Source organism: Diabrotica undecimpunctata, chromosome 7 (genome assembly GCF_040954645.1).
Source record: "Diabrotica undecimpunctata isolate CICGRU chromosome 7, icDiaUnde3, whole genome shotgun sequence".
Classification (NCBI taxonomy): domain Eukaryota; kingdom Metazoa; phylum Arthropoda; class Insecta; order Coleoptera; family Chrysomelidae; genus Diabrotica; species Diabrotica undecimpunctata.
Window position 1 is genome coordinate 24,311,112 of NC_092809.1, and position 14,405 is coordinate 24,325,516.

General features: G+C 34.8%; 1 protein-coding gene across 1 annotated transcript in view; it reads left to right on the plus strand.

Moving 5' to 3' along the window:
• Positions 1-3,679: 3,679 nt before the first annotated feature.
• LOC140446211 (uncharacterized) overlaps positions 3,680-14,405 on the plus strand; it is a 75,485-nt gene continuing 64,759 nt past the window's right edge. The window contains exon 1 of the mRNA XM_072538748.1: positions 3,680-3,738. The gene's annotated coding sequence lies outside the window, so the exon portion shown is untranslated. The remainder of the gene's footprint in view (positions 3,739-14,405) is intronic.

Genomic DNA, 14,405 nt, shown 5'->3' on the forward strand with positions numbered 1-14,405 from the left:
AAATTGACGCCAACATAGCCCATTAACGAAATTTGATAAAAATCCAATGGTCTACAGTTTTTTTGATTTTTCAGCAAAACGGTGTATAATTTTTGGACACGTGTTTAGATTTTTTTAATCAGCAAGTCGCACTTAATCGAAATAATTCAAATTTTAAACAAAATATACACTTTTCATTTTCACGAAATTTTCAGCAAATACAGACATACAAGTGGAAATTTTTCTTACGAACCGTTAGATGTAGGAAAATTCCGAGTAGGGCAGAAGAACGAACGGCCAATTTTATGTAAGAAGTGTTCATTCGCTTGACTCTCGAACCAAAATTGACGCCAATATAGCCGATTAACGAAATTTTATATAAATCCAATGGTCTACAGTTTTTTCGATTTTCCGGCAAAACGGTGCATAATTTTTAAAAACGTAATTAGATTTTTTTAATCAGCAAGTCACCTTTAATCGAAATAATTCAAATTTTAAACAAAATATACACTTTTAATTTTCACGAAATTTTCAGCAAATACAGACATACAAGTGGAAATTTTTCTCCCGAACCGTAAGATTTAGGAAAATTCTGAGTATGGCAGAAGACAGAGCGGCCAATTTTATGTAAGAAATATCCATATGCTTGACTCTCGGACCAAAATTGACGTCAACATAGCCGATTAAGGAAATTTAATAAAAATCACATGGTCTACAGTTTTTTCGATTTTCCGGCAAAACGGTGCATAATTTTTAAAACTTGTTTTCATTTTTTTAATCAGCAAGTCACGCTTAATCGAAATAATTCAGATTTTAAACAAAATATACACTTCTCATTTTCACGAAATTTTCAGAAAATAGAGACATACAAGTGGAAATTTTTCTCACGAACCGTTAGATGTAGGAAAATTCCGAGTAGGGCAGAAGAACGAACGGCCAATTTTATGTAGGAAATGTTTATTCGCTTGACTCTCGGACCAAAATTGACGCCAACATAGCCGATTAACGAAATTTGATAAAAATCCAAGTGTAACCCTTTGGAAAATTTTTCCCAAATTTTACAAAAAAAAAATTAGTTTAATGTTTTAGTACATGCACTTGGTCCAGCTTATTCCAAACATGTGTTTTTTTCTGATCCCTTAACCCCAGTTTGCCGGAAAAGAGGAAAAATCGAATTAAAAATCTACAGTTTTTTCGATTTTCCGGCAAAACGGTGCATAATTTTTAGTCACATGTTTAGATTTTTTTAATCAGCAAGTCACCCTTAATCGAAATAATTTAAATTTTAAACAAAATATACACTTTTAATCTTCTCGAAATTTTCAGCAAATACAGACATCCAAGTGGAAATTTTTCTCACGAACAATTAGATGTAGGAAAATTCTGAGTATGGCAGAAGAACGACCGGCCAATTTTATGTAAGAAATGTCCATTCGCTTGACTCTAAGAATAAAATTGACGCCAACATAGCCGATTAACGAAATTTGATAAAAATCCAATGGTCTACAGTTTTTTCGATTTTCCGGTAAAACGGTCCATAATTTTTAGCCATATGGTTATTTTTCTTTAACAGCAAGTCACCCTTAATCGAAATAATTCAAATTTCAAACAAAATATTTACTAAAAACAAAAAGAAAAATCAAACGATTCTACATAGCGAAACCGAATTCAAATTTTTACCACTGTGTTTCCTAAAATTAGCGAAACAAACAGCTGGATAAATTACTCGGCAAGGGAATCTAAAATTGCATTCCACATGCCGTTCATCCTGGTAAAAATTCGTAGTGAATTCAGTTTCTGGTACTCCAAACGAAGTAAGTAATAAAACATAATGACGGTACTAGATGTTTGTTTTGATACAGGGCAGCGACAACCGCTGATACGTATTTCGACCTACTTAGGTCTCGTCAGAACGGTATAGCCACTGCTCTGTGGCTATACCATTTGTTGTGTTTGGTGTGTTATTAGAGTTTAAGTTTAGTGGGCTAGCGGTAACCAGTAAAGAAGGTGATTCAAGACTTCAAGGTGTTCGTGAAATGAGTTCTTTTAATGTCAGAGTTAGAAGAGACAGATAATGGTGTTATAGACTGTTTCTTTGGGTTTGTTATATCAGTAGGTAGGTCATTTGAATAGATTTCTTCTTTTGAGGAGGGTGAAAGAGGAGATATACTAGAAGAAGGATTAATTGGGATTTGGCTAGAAGTTGTATTTGGATAGGGATTGCTAGATATTTCTTGAGGGTTAGGGTAGGAGTCTGCAGTGTGTCCAGATTGCTTACATAAAAAGCATTCAAGTTGGTCCGAAGCAATAAAGATCCTATAATTTGTATTTTCATATGAGATTACAATTGAAGTATTTAAATCAATTCTTCTTCCGGTGAACTACAACGGATAAGCGAGATAGGCGAAGCAAGACGTAATCCAAGTTCAATTCAATTTTAAGTGCTTGCTCTATGAGTGCATTCGGGATCGAAGGACACACGTTAGAAAGTAGTAGCCTCTTTGCAGGTGTGATAAGTCTATGAATAGATATTATTTGATTTCTAACAGAAATAGCCAGATTATTTTTTAGAAGATTATCTACTACCGTTACGGAAGAAAAATAGATGCATATACGCTGGTTAGAAATACGTGAATCAAAGGTTATTTCTTTAGGGGTAACAATTTTGCCGATTGCCTTTATGTAATCAAATAGTACTATGTCTGGGATAGCGTTCCTAACAATGGCTTGAGTTCTACTGGGACATAATGTTGCTGTTATAGATTTTTTCTGTGTGATTTTGTTTATTGCAGCGAAGCTAGGTTGAGCTGTTTGTGATGATGATGCTATAATTTGATTTATATATTTTGGATGGCAAAATATTAAGTATGGCCAGAAACGACTGGCCTAATTTTATTTGTCGAAAGTATTTTAGTGATATTGACTTACCAATATTTACTTGATAAACAATCACATTAAACTAACAAGTTTTTATTAAAAATACTATTAGTAGAAGCCTGATGTTCACTCGTTAGCTTCTGAAATAGGAATGATAGTTTATTTAAAATATTGTTTTGCTTAATATTTAGCAAATATATATTGTGTGCAACTCAAGCATTTACTACACATCTTTAATATAATGTAATATTCGCTAATGTTCTAAATTATTATTTACGAAACACATAAACAGGATAAATATTAATAATTTGGTCGCATAACCGTCGTATTTTAAATTTCAACCGAACCGAGAGTGTACGTGCCTTGCATCCCAGAAAACGAGATCAGCCTTGTCCGAGAAAGCTAATTAGAGTTCAGTGTCCTATAATAATTTCATTTTTGCCAATAAACCAAAACATTTGAGGATGATTTCATGCTTAACTAGTACCCAAATCTATTGTTCTTAACTCGGGGTATTGACGCGTTACGGTAACTTTCTTAAGAAATTCATTTAAAACTATTCGAGCAAATAAGTGTAACCTTTTTGTGAGTAATTAAAGTTCTAGATCAGGAAATCAAAAAACCGCAGTACCAAAGAACATGCTAGAAATATAGGAAATTGGTGAAATAAACATAAACGTAGATAGGGGATACGTGAAATAATATTAGCTGAATTAAATTTTCTATAATTTTTAAAATAAATTCATACTATACGTAACAAAACAATTTAAATACAAACACATTCCTATTTCAGAAGCCAACGAGTGAACATCAGGCTTCTACTAATAGTAATTTTAATAAAAACTTGTTAGTTTAATGTGATTGTTTATCAAGTAAATGTTGGTAAGTCAATATCACTTAAATACTTTTACAAAACCTAAATAAAATTAGGCCAGTCGTTTCTGGCCATACTTAATATTTTGCCATCCAAAATATTAAAATCAAATTATGGCATCATCATCACAAACATCATATTTCGTAGTTGTCTATCGGCTTCTTACAAAGAAGCCTATAGACAACTACGAAAAATGATAAAACAAGAAAAGAATAAAACATGGGATCAGAAATGTCAAGAAATCAATACATACATAGGAGGGAAGCAATGTACAGAGGTATGGAATTTTATACAATCAGTAAAAAATACAGGAAAAGACAAAGCACACATACACACCATAAAACCAAGACAATGGAAAGATCACTATGAAAGCTTGCTGACAGAGACAAGACAAGAATACCTAGCGAACTCCCCAACACAGTCAGTACATATACAAGGAGAGGAAGCGAGGGTAGACATCGAAACAGTAAGGAAGGCTGTAATGACCCTAAAGAATGGTAAATCCGCTGGACCTGAGGGAATTTATGCTGAAATGCTTAAGAATGGAACTCATAAACTATTTGAAATATTAACTTATGTGATCAATCAGTGTCTAAATGGACACCTGTATGGACATATTTTGAGAAATATGATCGAGGAAGAATATAAGCACAATGAAGAGGAAGAACAAAGCGGGTTCCGTGCAGGAAGATCGTGCACCGATAACGTATTTTGTCTTAAACAAATAATAGAAAACAGATCGGCTACGAATCTAGAAACTCATATTACTTTTGTAGACCTGCAAAAAGCATATGACAACATTCCCTTAACAAAACTGTGGACAACGTTGAAAAGATCTAACATCAACCACACATTGATAAATGCTGTACAAGAACTATATAGACCCTCAAAGGCACAGATAAAAACAGGAAAATATCTAACGGAAGAATTCCTGGTTACAAAAGGCTTGCGACAGGGATGCTGTATCTCACCAACCTTATTCAAGATATATGTTGCAGCGGCATTGGAAAGATGGAAAAGAAAGGTACATAGGATGGGTATAGAGCTTAGCAATGAATGTATATATATACACTCCAGTTTGCTGATGACCAGGTAGTGCTAGCGACCGAGAGGGAAGACATGCAGTACATGCTAAGAAAACTGATAGAAGAACATAACGACTGGGGAATGAATGTCAATACAACAAAAAACAAATATCTTTGTATTGGAAACGAGTCAGATAACATAGACCTCGAAAACGGACAACATATTTCCTGCTGTCAGAGCTATGACTACTTGGGTGTTGCCTTTGACAATACAGGAACTGATACAGGTAAAATAGAAAAACGAATCACTCAAGCAAAGAAAGTCTTAGGATGTCTTAATGGTATACTGTGGAGTAAAGAGATAACGAAAGGAAGGAAATTTAATATATATGAGACCATGATTAAAACTACTCTTCTTTATGGCGCTGAAACATGGAGAATTAGTGAAAAGAACAAAAAGCGAATAGAAGCAGTAGAGATGGATGCAATGAGAAGATCTTTAGGTATTTCCAGACGAGACCGAACCAGAAATGATGTAATAAAACAACGTATGGGAATAGAAGGAAATATAACTCAAGATATAGAGAAGAAACAATTAAGGTGGTATGGGCATGTTCAATGGATGCCAGCATCAAGACTCCCCAAAAAAGTAATAGAATGGCAACCGATAGGTCGACGGAAAAGAGGAAGACCCAGATTAGAATGGCAACACGGCGTAAACAAGTCCATGAGCGAAAGAAATTTAACAACAAACGACTGCGAAGATAGGAAGAGATGGTGTTTAGGTATCGGACAACGTCGAAAGACGTTCTAAACCGATGTGTATATATATCATCATCACAAATAACTCAAGCTAGCTCTGCTGCAATAACCAAAATCACACAGAAAAAATCTATAACAGCAACATCATGTCCCAGTAGAACTCAAGCCATTGTTATGAACGCTATCATCATCATAAAGGCAATAAACGAAATTGTTACCCCTAAAGAAATAACCTTTGCTTTACGTATTTCTAACCAGCGTATATACATCCATCTCTCGTCGGTAACCGTAGTAGATAATCTTCTAAAAAATAATCCTACTATTTCTGTTAGAAATCCAATAAGTCCTATTCGCAGACTTATTACACCATCAAAGAGGCTACTACTTTCTAACGTGTGTCCTTCGATCCCGAATGCACTCATAGAGCAAGCACTTAAAAATGAACTTGGATTACAACTTGCTTCCCCTATCTCGCTTATCCTTTGTAGTTCACCGGAAGACGAATAAGCTCACATCTTCAGTTTTCGACGTTCAGTCTTTGTGATACCAGATAAAGAATACTTTGAGTTAAATACTTCAATTGTAATCTCATATGAAAATACAAATTATACGATCTTTATTACTTCGGACAAACTCAAATGATTTTTATGTTAGAAATCTAGACACACTGCAGACTCCTGCCCTAACCCTCAAGAAATATCTAGCAATCCCTCTCCAAATACAACTTCTAGTTAAATCCGAATTGATCCTCCTTCTAGTGTATCTCCTTTTTTACCCTACTCAAAAGAAAAAATCCATTCAAATAACCCACCTACTGACATAACAATCATAAATGAACAGTCTATAACACCATTATCTGTCCCTTTTAACTCTGGTATAAAAGAACTCATTCCACTGACACAAGTCTTGAATCACCCTCTTTACTGGTTACCGCTAGCTTCCTAAACTTAAACTCTAATAACACACCAAACACAACAACCTTCGCAACTCCTAAATCAGCTCCTAAAAAGAAAACAAAAACTGATGACAAAGAAATTGGTAAAATTAATCCATCTGCCCATTCAAGTATTGAAAAATTAATTTGTGCTAATTCAGAAAAATTTTCGGTATCAGCATTACAAATAATTGCCTTCCTAGAAAATTCCTTTATGAGTAATGATCCTCTCAAAGAAGCTCATAATTTTACCACGAACATTCATTCTCCCCTCAAAGATCTTAAACAAATATACCAAACTATATCCGATAGATCACTTAAAAATCGCATTACAAGAATAACGAAAAATCTAAAAAGCAGATTAAATCCTGTAGACGCTGGCAAACTTACCAGCCTTACGTCCAATAATTCATGTGACTCTTACTGATATCGATATTTTCTAAAATTACGTAATTAGTACAAGGTATATTCTTTCTTCTAACTAAATAAGATTTTAAATTCACTATTTTACAATGGAACTGCGACGGATACTATCCGCGCCTTGACAGGCAACAAGGAAAGAGAGCCAAGGAAGGAGCAGGAATATTTCTGTCAGGTTTCTAGATCAGGTGCAAGAAGAGAATAAAAACAATATTGATGGTAGACTGGAACGCGCGGATAGGAAATGATTTAAATAAAGGACTTGGATGTACGGAACGTTACGGCGATAACAATATTATACAGAAACGGAATAAAAGGATAAACGTTTGCCTAATAAATGACTAACTGATAGGTAACTCCGGAAACTAATTGTCGAAACCAAATTCCGGTAAATAGCTGCTCCGTCGATTCATTTTAGGATGAAATACATATAAGCGGATATACAGACGCACTTTACGTGTAATCAAATCTTAACTGTCTTTCCTTTTATCTCTGTATAGGTACTCCTTGTGAGTACTAGAAACCAATTCGCTAAGGATTTTTGCTTAGTTAAGGAGATATGTTGTTGAATGCAATTTTAGATTCCTAATGTCTCTAATTACATTTGTATCAACGTCTGTTTTGCCTTGCAATTCTTAGAAGGCACAGATTAAAGCAGAAATCTGAATATGGTTTCGACAATTAGTTTCCGGATTTATGATCAGATGTCGCTATTGCGTCCATATCGAAGCCATTTTAGTCTTGCTTCTACTACGCATAGGTAAGATTGTTTTCACGATCAGAGCGTTTGTAAACAGCCGCTCCGTCGATTCCTTTTAGGGTGAAATACGTATAAGAGTATATACAGACGCACTGTACGTGAAATAAAATATTAACTGTCTTTCCTTTGATAGGTTATTCTTTCTGGTATCAACCATTACAGGATAAATACACTTATATAGCGGAAGAAAGAAATGCTAGAAGTAAAATAGATTACATAGTGTATACGCTGGAAATTAAACCGAAAAATAAAGAAAATCTTGACTGAAAACTCAGCTGAACTAGGAACACAACATAGAATGGTGATGGCGAGATGAACTCAGAGAGTATCAAATAATTAGAAGACATAAAGTACACCAGAATCAACATAAATAGATTGAGAAGAGAAAATGTAAGAGAACGATACCAGGACAAAACGGAAGCAGATTGTTTATCGAAATACAAGGATATAACCAAGTATATAGTCTAGAACGAAAATAGGAGATATTCAAAGGAACAACTTGGAATACAGCTAAACAAGTATGTGGATTAAAAAAATTAAAAAGACGAGAAAATAACAGGATGGTAAAATGAAGAAGTCAAAGAGAAAATAAAAAGGAAGAAAAACAATACCAAAAATAAAAAGAAGAACAAGATATAAGGGAATACGTAAGAAGTCGCGACAACGCAAAATTAAAGATTAGATAAGCGAAACGAACTAGCTGGAGAAAGTTTGGTGAAGAACTGGATCACAATTTCAGAAACAATAACAAAAGTTTCTAGGGTAAAATACGAACTCTAAGAGGAAGAAAAAAAATACGAGGTTTAAAAAATGCCAAAAACAAAACAAAAACAGATATAAAAGAAATAATAGATATCTGAAGACAATACTTGACACAAAGATGCAATAAATACGAGGAAACGCAACAAAACGATGAACCAAAGGCTACACAAGAAGAGGAAGTTTTCGAACAAAACTGGAAAGAAATAAACATGGAAGGGTTGGAGAAGGAGTTATCCAGAATTAAGGAAAGAAAAGCGGGAGAAGCGGATGACATTTATCCTGAAATGGTAAAGTAGATAGAGAAGGAAGGTAAAAAATAGCTACTAGAAATCCTGAGAAAGGCATGAAGAACGTATACCAAAAGACTGGGAAACGAATATAATAATACCTATTCACATAAAAAGGAAAAGAGATAGGCTGCGAAAATTATAGGGTCATTTGTTTATCACCTTTAACTTTCAAACATTATACAAGAATAATAGAAAAAGGACTACGCGTAGCCATAGAGGAAAAATTGGACGAGATGTTTTTTTGACTTTATTTTATGGAATGGAATCTTGGACCTTGAATGCGACATCAATGAAAAAACTGAAATCATTCGAGCTGTGGGTGTATAGAAGAATTCTGAAAATACCGTGGACAGAACACATCACAAACAAAGAGGTTCTGAGAAGGATGAATAAAGAAATAGAAGTTTTAAATATAATTAAATCAAGAAAATTGGAATATCTCGGACATATTACACGTGGAGAGAAATACACCTTGCTCCAACTGATTATGCAGGAAAGATCCAAGGAAAGAGAAGCATAGGGAGGCGTAGAATGTCATGGCTGCGCAACCTGAGAGCGTGGTACGGATGTACATCAAATGAACTTTTCAGAGCAGCCGTCTCAAAAGTCCGAATAGCTATGATGATTGCCGACCTCCGCCGCGGAGATGGCACTTGAAGAAGAAGATTCATCCTAATGTAGGAATATTTCTTAGTATAAGTATTTAGCATAGTTTTATTCGTTAGTTACGCCACTGCAAGATACCACTCAAACCATAGGCTTAAGTCGCTATAAACGCTAGACGCCATTCAGGGACGAAGGGGACAGGAAATATGTAGACGAGATCACACATTCCTGAGCTAAAGGAGATTCGATATTTGTCGCTCGAACTGAATAGACGTAAATTATCGTGCATGCCGAAAAAGACGAAAGACGAAAACAATTAACGACGGGTGTGTTCGATATTTTAATTCGCAGACAATTATCCGTAATTTTGTGTACCTGTAAATAACATCATTACAGTTTATTTTATGTAATAAAGACTTCTCGCATAGATCGCGGACTTTTATTCTAACGTTAGTTCCTCTTCAAATAATAAAATAAATTAATAGACCTACACTAATAATGGATGAAATTCTGAAAAATACTAAAAGGGCCTCAAACTATCTGCAAATTACGGTGGGATATTTAACCTTAATACCGGTAAGACTTGACGGACTTATATACGCAGATGATATTGTATTAATTGCAGACACTAGAGAAAAGATTCAAGAATTCATAAATTTATGGGTGAGAGAATTAGAAAAACCAAAAATGGAAATAAACATCAAGAAAACGAAAAATATGGTAATTAAAAAAGTTGATAAGCGAACCCATTTTTCACTTTACTGTAAGGAAAACCAAATTATATAATATATAGGAGTAGTGATATCAGAAGACGGAACGATCAATCAGGAGATTAATTAAACGGAGTGAAGAAAGCACTATGCACTGAACAACACGACTTTTGGAAAACAAGAAATAGAAAGAGAAATTAAACTCAAGGTGTATAATGCAGTAACAACACCAACCTTGTTATATGCATGGGTCATTAACACCAAAATGGATAGCGCACTAAACGCAGTGGAAATGAAACAACTAAGAAAAATAGCTGGTGTCACAAAAATGGATCATATCAGAAATGATTACATAAGATGCGAATTAAAGCAGGAACCGATAGAATTTAAAATCAAAAGAAGAAAATTAAACTAATTGGGACACATTATTACGATGGAACAGAGCAGACTAATAAGAAGAGTAATGGAATCCAAGAGGTACAGCAAGGGAAGAAAGGGAAGACCAAGGATTGGATGGTTGGAACAATCACTAAAAATAGGCAGAGAAAAAGGAAAATCATTTCAACAAATGAAAGAACTAGCTAGGGACAGGAAGGGATGAAAGTACAAAAAATATGAAAATATCACTCCGACGCCCAAACTGGGCATTAAGGAGTTCTCGAGAAAAATTTATTTTCTTCTTAAGCCCATTAGAACTAAAATGTCTTCTGTCATCTATACCTATTTAACGGTTCGTTGTTATTTTCATTTCTTCCCAGCAATAATTTATGTTGTTAGTACCTTTCTGTCTAATTTCGTGCAACTTACTGAATTTCTCTACATGCCCTACTTAGTGTGAATACATTTTGGAGTGCATTCAGTGACTTGAGTTTTCTAGACTCTCTTTAGCTTAACACTAATTGTAAAGTAGACTACGCATATGTGAAGTGGCCCATTCTACTCAACCGGGCTTAAGTTTCTTCGAATGTCTCTCATGAGGTCCTGGACGGAATTCAGATCGTATTCTCTGAGTTTTTAGTAAAATTGCTGTCTTGTGTTCCTCATCTTGGGCTTTTTAGCCTCTATGATAAAATGGTCTTAGACAATAAAGCCCAAAAATCCCCTATCCTCAAGTTTGTAGGATGATCGTTTTTGATAAAAAAGGTATGTGGTAATGATCTCTTGAGTAATGGTATATTTAACAGATTATCCCAGATTTAGCCATACGGCTCTCACTCCCTCTAAGGGGAAAATTCACTCATCCCAGATACCTACGGTATCAAAAGGATTGAGCTCTGGTGGGACTCTTTCCGTGTTATCGAGCCCTAGGTGACTTGGTATGATGGAGTATCTCCCAAAAATTTTCGTACACATCTGGACGTTGAGAGAAGTACAGCTTTCTGCATGGTCTTGTAGAGATGTTCATTCAGATCTAGCTTTTTTATGTTTTCTAGGAGGTTCTTCGGAATGACTCCAGTAGTAGAGAGAATAATAGGTATTGTCTGGATACTTTCCATTCTCCACTGTCTTCGTATTTGAATTTCCAGATCCCTGTACTTGGCGATCTTTTCGTTTTGTTTAACACGAAGATTATTCTTGTTGAGTATCGCCACATCAATTAGTGTTGTTTGTCTCTTTAGTTTATCAACTAGTATGAGATCTGGTCTATTATGTGCCACTGTTTGGTCTGTGAGCACAGTGCGGTCCCAGTATAGCTTGTAGTTATCATTCTCAAGTATGCTTTCAGGAACGTATTGATAATATGGGAGATGGTTTGCTTGGAGAAGTCCCAGTTTGATGGCTATCTCTTTATGAAGAATCTTTCCTACTGAGTCGTGCCGTTCCTTATATTCAGTTGCAGCAAATGTCTGGCAACCCCGGTAATGTGTTGGATGGTTTCTTGAGCCTGACATCCATATCGGCATTTGTCATTTTGGACCTGAGGGTCTTTGACGATATATTTCAGGTAATTTTTGGTTGGTATAACCTGATCCTGAACGGCGAGTAATGAACCCTCTGTTTCAGGGAACAACTTTCTTGATGTCAGCCAATAGTTCGAAGCTTTATTGTCGACGTGGTCTTGACTCTGGCCTCATTAGGATGTCGCCCGTGAAGAGGTTTACCCATCCAGGTGCGCATTTTTTCGTCCTTAGTAAGATAGTTTATGCGCATTTCTGGTTCCCTCAGTTTGATCGGTGTTGTATCATCTACTGCACAAATCGCGCGATATAGAGTAGATGTCTCAGCCTGCACCTGAAAATAAGTTCTTAAATTAGTAATGTGTTTTTCTAGTTGCTCACTTATATCCATAAGTACTCGTCCTCCTAAATACCGCGGTAATGTCGTTCTTTCTACTGCACCTCGAGGATGGTGTTTTTGTGCCTTTGTGAGGTGTGTCCGTACTTTTCGCTGAAGATTTATATATATATATATATATATATATATATATATATATATATATATATATATATATATATATATATATATATATATATATATATATATATACATATTACATATATATATATATATATATACTATAACAGATTATTATTATTATTATTATTATATTACAAATAAGGGCAGAGGAGCGAGCTCATGTTAAAACTAGTTGCCGATATGGTGTCTTGATCCAAATTGTTCCAAATATTAGAGATTCTATTTGGCAAGAAGTTCACCCTGGACCTTGCAGTAGTTTGTTCCCTCTTTAATTTCTATCGATGGCCTCTTAATCTTTCATCTTGATTCAAAGTGAAAATCGTGCTTAGGTTCCAAAAATTATGTTTTAAAATACGGAAGGACATAATTAGATCACCTCGAAGACGTCGCTGTTCGAATGTCGTAAGATGAGCCATGGATAATCTATCTTCATAGTTAGGTCTTACATGGCCGTATGCCAGTCTTGTGGCTTTACGCTGAATTTTAGATGATCTGACTATGATTGCCGATCCTGCATGGGTTGTTCTGTCGGGATGGTGGGTAAAATATGTTGCGTAAAAGGAATTTTGACAACTGTTCTATCAGTTGAAACACTCTCTGAAACTAAGAATTTGTAATAATAATAATAACTATTTTGGTAACTTTTAAAAATAACGTAATCTCTTGGACAAGGTTTGTTAGGCCATTGGCGTTCCAGGCCGCTATTCTTATTTGCTTAGCCTTTATTTTTTTATTATGCTTTCAAGCAATATGATTTGGATTGCCCATAGGCCTGGCATCTGGTGCACTGGATTGTACTGTCCTTTTGTCTTGGAGCCTTTATGTTAATTTTTGAGTTTAATAGAAATTCTATTTCGTATGCTTTTTTATTATTTGTGTTGTGTCCAAAATCGATAAAGAATAGTGGAAGATTTTCTGAACGGCCCATGTTCTGGCTTTAAGGTCTTTTTTATGTATAATTTTTTTTCTAAATAGATCTCTTAGCTGATTATTTTGATCGTGGCCTCAGTTAATTTCTTTGTATATATTGTGATAGTATTGTTGTTTATCATCCTTGCATCCTCGTTTTATTTCTTTGTTGGTGTCTCTTAAATTGGCTATTTCCGTTTCACTATGTACAGAAACTTGACAAAGATTTCTTCTAGTTCCAATTACTGCTATCCAGTGTTTTTGTTTTACTGGAATATTTACCTTTAGGCGATTAATTAGACATTCATTAGACAATATTTAATAGTTTTCCATATTTCTTGTGATGTGCCCTTACCAATACAGAGTATACTTTTAGGCACTTCTTGGAGAATACCGTCCTTCTATCTTAGTTTTATCCTCGTTGTCTCTTTCCGTTTGTTAGATGCTTTAAATTTAAGCTTTCCTTTAGCTAGAAGGAAAGTATGATCTGATTCACATATCGCCGCTGGGTACGATCTGATTGTTTGGATCAATGATATCCAGCGAATATTTGTGAGGATGTAGTCAATTTGATTTCTAGATCTATTTCCAGAACTTTTCAAAGTATAAAGTCGGCGTACATGGTGTTTAAATCGAGTATTTATAATATAATATTTATTTGTGATAGCAAACTCGATTATATTTCAGAAAAATTTAGATAAAACTACTTTCTCAGGTGGAATCCTAATCTGCAATACAATAACTGGGGTACCTATTGAACATTTCAAAGTTGTACCCCTCTCCTCTCCTAGGAGGTGGGTGTGCATAGTCGTATTTAATGCCATTCGATAGTTTTAAAAAGTTTTTTTTATTTTTCATCTGGAAGTGTATTTCTCGTAATATTAAACCCTTTTCATGATTTTCCAAGTATCACGATATATCTTTTTTCCGATTTTAACGCCATTTTTATAAACAATTCGAAAAAATGTTTCTTATAAAAGTTACTTATTTTTGATGGGGAATTCAAATATATAATAAAAATGGGGGTTCCTATTTAGGATTTCAAACTTTTCCCCCTCTCTGCTCAAGGCGGTGTAGCA